Source organism: Vicia villosa, linkage group LG3 (genome assembly GCF_029867415.1).
Source record: "Vicia villosa cultivar HV-30 ecotype Madison, WI linkage group LG3, Vvil1.0, whole genome shotgun sequence".
Taxonomy (NCBI): Eukaryota; Viridiplantae; Streptophyta; class Magnoliopsida; order Fabales; family Fabaceae; genus Vicia; species Vicia villosa.
Window position 1 is genome coordinate 172,806,557 of NC_081182.1, and position 7,072 is coordinate 172,813,628.

The window sequence follows — 7,072 nt, forward strand, 5'->3', positions numbered from 1 at the left end:
AATTCGATAGATGCTTGGACACACTTGGAAAGGTTGTTCCATGAACAGTTTTATATGAGCCAAACTAAGATAAGTCTGAAAGAATTGGCCAGCATCAAGAGGAAGTTTACAGAACCAATAGATGATTACCTAAATAGGTTCCGATTGTTGAAATCAAGGTGTTTCACAACAGTTCCAGAGCATGAACTGGTCGAAATGGCTGCTGGTGGCTTGGATTATTCAATTAGAAAGAAACTAGATACTCAATACCTTAGGGACATGGCTCAGTTGGCAGACAGGGTTCGACAACTCGAACGCTTAAAAGCAGAAAAAGCCTGAGCAAACAAGGGCTATAAAAAAGAAAGGGTAGCGTATGTCGAAGCGGAAGACGCTGATGACGAATCTTTCAATGACTCATACGGCGTAGAAGAGGTCGAAATAGACCTAGCCGAACTGAAAGAAGCGCCGCCTTATGCTTGCAAATTACTCAATCCTACAAATGGAAAAAATCCAGTAGAAAACGATAAGAACGATAGATTTCCTAAGAAAACCTACACATTCGATGTCACTAAGTGTGACGAAATATTTGATTTACTAGTGAAAGATGGCCAAATGATACTGCCTCCTAATTCCAAAATTCCTCCGTTAGAACAATGGAAGAAGAGGGGCTTTTGTAAATATCATGGTTTTTTGGGCCATAAAACCTCACAATGTTTTCTTTTCAAGGATCTAATTCAGAATGCTATCAAGGATGGACGTTTGAAATTTGCTGATAAGACCAAGAGTCACATGAAGGTCGACACAAACCCTTTGAACATTGCTGACGCTAACTCGTGTGAACCACTGGATGTCAACATGGTAGAGGTGTCTGAAGTCGAAGTTGCGGAAACTGAAACAATGCTAACTGGAAAGCAGGCTACTGAAGGCCTAAATGACATTACAGTCTCCAATACTGATGTTGAAGAATCCTCCAACACAGAGATAACAGAAGATTCGAAAGGAAGAACCAGTGAGGCCACTGAAGACCTCCGAGTAAAGCTTCAGCAAATCCAGATTTCTGAAGTCTCTCCAGCAGTTGTTAACATGGTCAGTGCTAGACGACCTGTGTCTGAAATTGACGAATTAGAAACATGGTTGACAAGGCAAAAGGGAAATATTGAAATTCCTCCAAGAGGGGAAAGCTTGAAGGATTATCTCTGGAATTGCCATGAAATGAATGGCGGAAAACAATGGATGTGTCCAAGGTGTTCGATCATGCTGGATCGAAGGGTCCAAGCTAACTTCGAAAGGGCTCTGCGTGAAAGATGGGAACAACCTGGGAGAGAAGCGAACTCTTTTCTAAAAGTGTACCCAAAGATGGAAGAAAGCTTAGTGGGATTCTTGGTCAAATGTCACAGGGAAAACACTGAAGTTGCACTGTGTCCCAGATGTGGGGCAGTCTACGACAAAATGCTGGCACGGTCGTTCGAGAGGGTGTACTGCTACATGGGTCGAGAAACTCAGGGACTACGTCCTAACCTATACGGGTTAGATATATGGACCCTAGCGAAGAGACCAGACAACCCACATCCTAGAGCTCGAAGGGTAACATTTAAAGTCCCTGCAGACGTACCCATGGACAGATGGGTGCAAGCTGGTGTAAGAACCAACAAATGGAGAAGTTGGGACCAAGGGGGAAGGACTGCAATGGCATATAGGAAGCAATTTCAAACCTCGAATCGAGAGATGTATAGGTTGGAGAACTACAAAGGAAAAAATCCTATGTCGAGATCCCAGCGGAGAAGGCACCAGAGAATGAAAAAGGCTCAAAGAGAATACAGGCAAACAGAAGCTGGAGAATCTAGTAGTAACCAAGTCCCACATCAGGAGGCAAGGGCCAGCAAACCTCCGTTGGAATGCAAACTATTTGATTCTGAAAATGAGAAAGAGGAAGAAAAGATGCATTCCAGTCCTTGGAAGGAAGATGATAAAATGACAAATGATTTCGACTCCGATGGAGTGTCATCTATAAACCTCAACTGCAATGTCGTATCTGTACTCCCTCATGAATTTAATCAAAAAACTGAAGTTGAAGATTGTGAGGAAGCTGACGTGGAAGAAATGGCGAAACACAGACCTGTGTGTTACTATGTGCTGAACAACGGTGCAGTTGAAGAGCAGAACGCTTTCTTCGAAAGGCCCGATGAAGGTATGCGAGATCATTTGAAACCACTCTACATAAGGGCTAAAATTGAAAATGTTGGCATTAATAAAGTCCTAGTAGATGGGGGGGCAGCAGTGAACTTAATGCCCCAATATATGTTAAAGAGAATTGGTATGTTCGATACCGACATAAGGCCTCACAACATGGTTTTGTCTAACTACGAAGGCAAGATAGGACAGACTCTGGGAGTTATTCAGGTAAATTTAACAGTAGGATCAGTCACGAGGCCAACTATGTTTATGGTTATACCAGCAAAGGCAAACTATAACCTTTTGCTCAGAAGAGAATGGATCCATGGAGTTGCAGCCATGCCGTCAACCATGCATCAAAGGGTAACCATTTGGAGAGAAGATGGCATAGTAGAGAATATTGAAGGGGATCAAAGTTACTATATGGCTGAAGTTAATCAAGTTAATAAAACTAGCTTCGATAGAAACTTGGCAAACATAGGACCTTTTCATCCTGCGGAGGAAATGTATACCCCAAACAGAAATGCATTGTACTATTAACTCTACACCCAAATAGGTTCCAGTGGGACAGAGAAATAATGGATGGCCCAACAGATACAACACCATTGGAGCATTATCCAGCAATACGGCCAACGGGCTGGGATGATGACATTAATAATGTCTGAGTCTTCTTTTTTCGAAAAGATTTCGGCTTATGTAGCCGAGAACAAAAGAAAGACGGCTCTCGAAGCCGAATTGTTAAACACAACGATTAACGCGGTCCTAACCAAAAGAGAAATGACAGATTCAGAAGTACACGTGAGCCCTAAGTCCTTTGAAGAACCGGTTCAAGTCGAAGAGATCTCAGGAGAAGAATCGAGTCAGAGGTTAGACGCAATCTACGATGAAGAACCTTTGGGATTCGAAAAAGACCCAATGGCATCAAATATAAAGATGTTAGCCCAAGATCCACTCGAGGAAGTAAATCTTGGAGACGAAGGTCAAAAGAGGATAACGTACATCAGTGCGAAACTAGAACCGGCACTGAAAGCAACGGTCATCAAGTTGTTGAAAGAAAATAAAGATTATTTTGCTTGGGATTACGATGAGATGCCTGGTTTAGGGAGAGACCTGGTCGAACTAAAGTTACCAATAAAAGAAGGAAAAAACCTATAAAGCAGACTCCCAGAAGGTTCGCGCCAGAGATTCATTCAAAGATTAAAGCAGAGGTCGAAAGGCTTCTACGTTGCAAGTTCATCCAAACCACAAGGTATGTTGAATGGATTGCTAATATAGTACCTGTAATTAAAAAAAATGGTTCATTAAGAGTATGCATAGATTTTCGTGATCTAAATGCAGCAACCCCCAAAGATGAATATCCTATGCCTGTGGCAGAAATGCTAGTAGATTCAGCCGCAGGCTTCGAGTATTTGAGCATGTTAGATGGATATTCTGGATACAATCAGATCTTTATTGCAGAAGAAGATGTATCTAAAACGGCTTTCCGTTGCCCAGGGGCAATAGGTACCTACGAGTGGGTTGCAATGCCTTTCGGTTTAAAAAATGCCGGGGCAACCTATCAAAGAGCAATGAATTCTATATTCCATGATTTTATAGAAACATTCATGCAAGTGTACATAGATGACATCGTTGTGAAGTCTATTTCAGATTTCAGTCATCTCGATCATCTGAGCCAATCATTCGAAAGAATGAGAAAACATGGCTTGAAGATGAATCCCCTTAAATGTTCTTTCTTTGTGCAGGCAGGTGATTTCTTGGGTTTCGTAGTCCACAAAAAGGGAATAGAAATTAACCAAAATAAGACGAAGGCTATAATGGAAACCAAGCCTCCATCCACGAAGAAAGAACTGCAGTCCTTATTGGGGAAGATAAACTTCTTGAGGAGATTTATCTCTAACTTGAGTGGACGCACGCAAGCCTTCTCACCTCTACTACGACTCAAGCAAGGAAAGTTTGAATGGCGTGCCGAACATCAAGAAGCTTTTGATAAAATCAAGCAATACTTGATTCATCCACCAATTCTGTCTCCCCCAAATGGAAAAAAGCACATGCGCCTGTATATTTCGGCTTCAGATAATACAATAGGCAGCATGTTAGCACAGGAAGATGAAAATGGCATCAAAAGAGCCATTTATTACTTAAGTAGAGTACTCAATGATGCAGAGACTAGATATACTGCGATAGAAAAACTCTGCCTTTGTTTGTATTTCTCTTGTATCAAACTTAAGTATTATATAAAGCCAGTTGATGTTTACGTTTCGTCTCAATGTGATGTTATTAAACATATGTTATCGAAGCCAATATTGCATAGTCGAATTGGCAAATGGGCTCTAGCCCTTACTGAGTACTCACTGATGTTTCAGGCTCTTAAGGCAATGAAAGGTCAGATTGTGTCAGATTTCATTGTTGACCATGCAGTAGTCGAGAGTCCTCAGCAATACGTGGACTTGAAGCCTTGGAAGCTATACTTCGATGGTTCGACTCATAGAGAGGGAACTGGAGTTGGAATACTAATAATTTCTCCTGATGGAATTCCAACAAAGCTCAAGTATAAAATCGAAGGTCCTTTATGCTCCAACAACGAAGCTGAATACGAAGCATTGATCGCTGGACTTGAAGCTTTGTTAGAATTGGGGGCAACCAGAGTCGAAATTAAAGGAGATTCTGAACTGGTGATTAAACAATTGACAAAGGAATACAAGTGCATCAAAGAAAATTTGATCATGTACTTTGTCATATCAAATAGGTTGCTTAAGAAATTTGAATATGTGGAGTTAAGACACATTTCAAGGACCAACAATCAAGAAGCAAATGACTTGGCACTGTTAGCCTCAGGATACAGGGTATCAAAAGAGAAATTAGAGGAACTGATCGAAGTAAGAGGAAGAGCAATGGCTACTAAACTTTCCCCAAGTGATATGGAGAATTCACAATTAGGTTACGCCAACAAAGAGGAATTCGAAGTATTAAATATAGATTCTTTGGCAGATACAGATTGGAGGAGCCCAATAGTAAACTATCTAAAAAATCCTTCGACAGACACGGATAGAAAGGTGAAATATAGAGCCCTATCATATTTCCTGATGGGAAACGAATTGTTCAAGAAAACTCCTGAAGGTGTATTGTTGAAATGCTTGGGTGAAGCAGAAGCATATTTGGCTCTTTCAAATGTACACAGTGGAGCGTGTGGTGCACATCAAGCAGGGCATAAAATGAAAGGGCTTCTTTATCGTTATGGAATGTATTGGCCTTCTATGTTAAAAGACTGCATATAGTTTTCAAAGGGGTGTCAAGAATGTCAAGAACATGCAGGTATCCAACACGCCCCAGCAAACGAATTAAGTTCAATAATAAAACCATGGCCATTTAGGGGCTGGGCATTAGATTTGATTGGAGAAATTCACCCCAAATCTTCTAAAGGTCAAAGATACATATTAGTAGGAATAGACTGCTTCACAAAATGGGTCGAAGCAATACCACTTGCGAATTTGGATCAAGAGGCCGTGATTGAGTTTATTCAGAAACATATTATATACAGATTTGGAATCCCAAAAAGTATAACTACTGATCAAGGATCAGTGTTCACTGGGCGAAAGATGCAAGACTTCGCCAAAGAAATGGGGTTCAAATTGTTTACTTCTACACCTTACTATGCTCAGGCGAACGGACAAGTTGAAGCAGCGAACAAGGTAATAATTGGTCTTATCAAGAAACATGTGGGGAAAAACCCAAGAATTGGCATAAAACATTGGACCAAGCACTTTGGGCTTGTCGGACATCTCCAAAAGAAGCTACAAATACAACGCCTTTCCAACTGACGTTTGGACACGACGCAGTACTCCCAGTCGAGATATATTTGCAGTCAGTAAGGATACAAAGACAGGCAGAAATCCCTCCTAACATATATTGGGAGTTGATGATGAACGAATTAATAGACCTGGACGAAGACAGACTTCGAGCATTGGAGATTATAAAAAGGCAAAAGGAAAGAGTATCCAGAGCATACAACAAAAAGGTGAAAGGTAAAACGTTTATCAATAATGACTTAGTTTGGAAAGTTATTTTACCTATAGATCGAAAGAATCAAGCACTTGGTAAATGGTCCCCACACTGGGAAGGACCCTTTCGGATCTTAAAGGTATTTTTGAATAACGCTTACGAAATTGAAGAGTTAGCAGAAGATCGCTGGATCCTAAGAGTAAATGGGAAATATCTGAAGAGATATAAACCAAGCATGTACGAAGTAAATATTGCAAAAACATAGATATTCGAGGTACTACGTAAGCCAAAATGGTTGAACTAATACCAAAATGGCTTTATAATCAAAATATATGATAAACAAAGTAAAAAGACAAAGAAACATCAAAATATTTGTCATTAAGAGAGAAAGAGTACATGCATTACAAAATGAGACCTAAGAACACGACCCAAGAACGTTGAAGATTACAAAAGAGAAAACATAAAAACCTAGGGCAAACCACTTTCTAGTTGATCCTTTGATCTAAACCTTCTAGGGACAGCAGGGGCAAGCTTTCCGCCTTGAACATATCCATGGACCCAGAGTTGCGCCTCCTTCTTACTATACCCTTTTTTAGGAATATGTAAGATAGGAGTCTCCCATATGGAAGACACGTCACAACCCCTTGACGAGCAGCAGCCATAGAAACTGCTTCAACAAGCCCTTTGAAGATCATCAAAGGAAAGTTGATTTTCTTTCCACGAAGACCACAGAGTATAAACTCTAAATCCTCGACCATGATGCTATTTTGGTTATGGCTTCGTGGATGAAAGTTTCCCACAAGAAGTTGGTGCCAAACCCTGATAACCTTGGCGCTGAAAGGGTCGTTGTCCATAAGAGTCCTCAACAGAAGATGAGTGGTCATGTTGAAGCTATTATCATCAAAAGTCTCCCCAGAGTTAT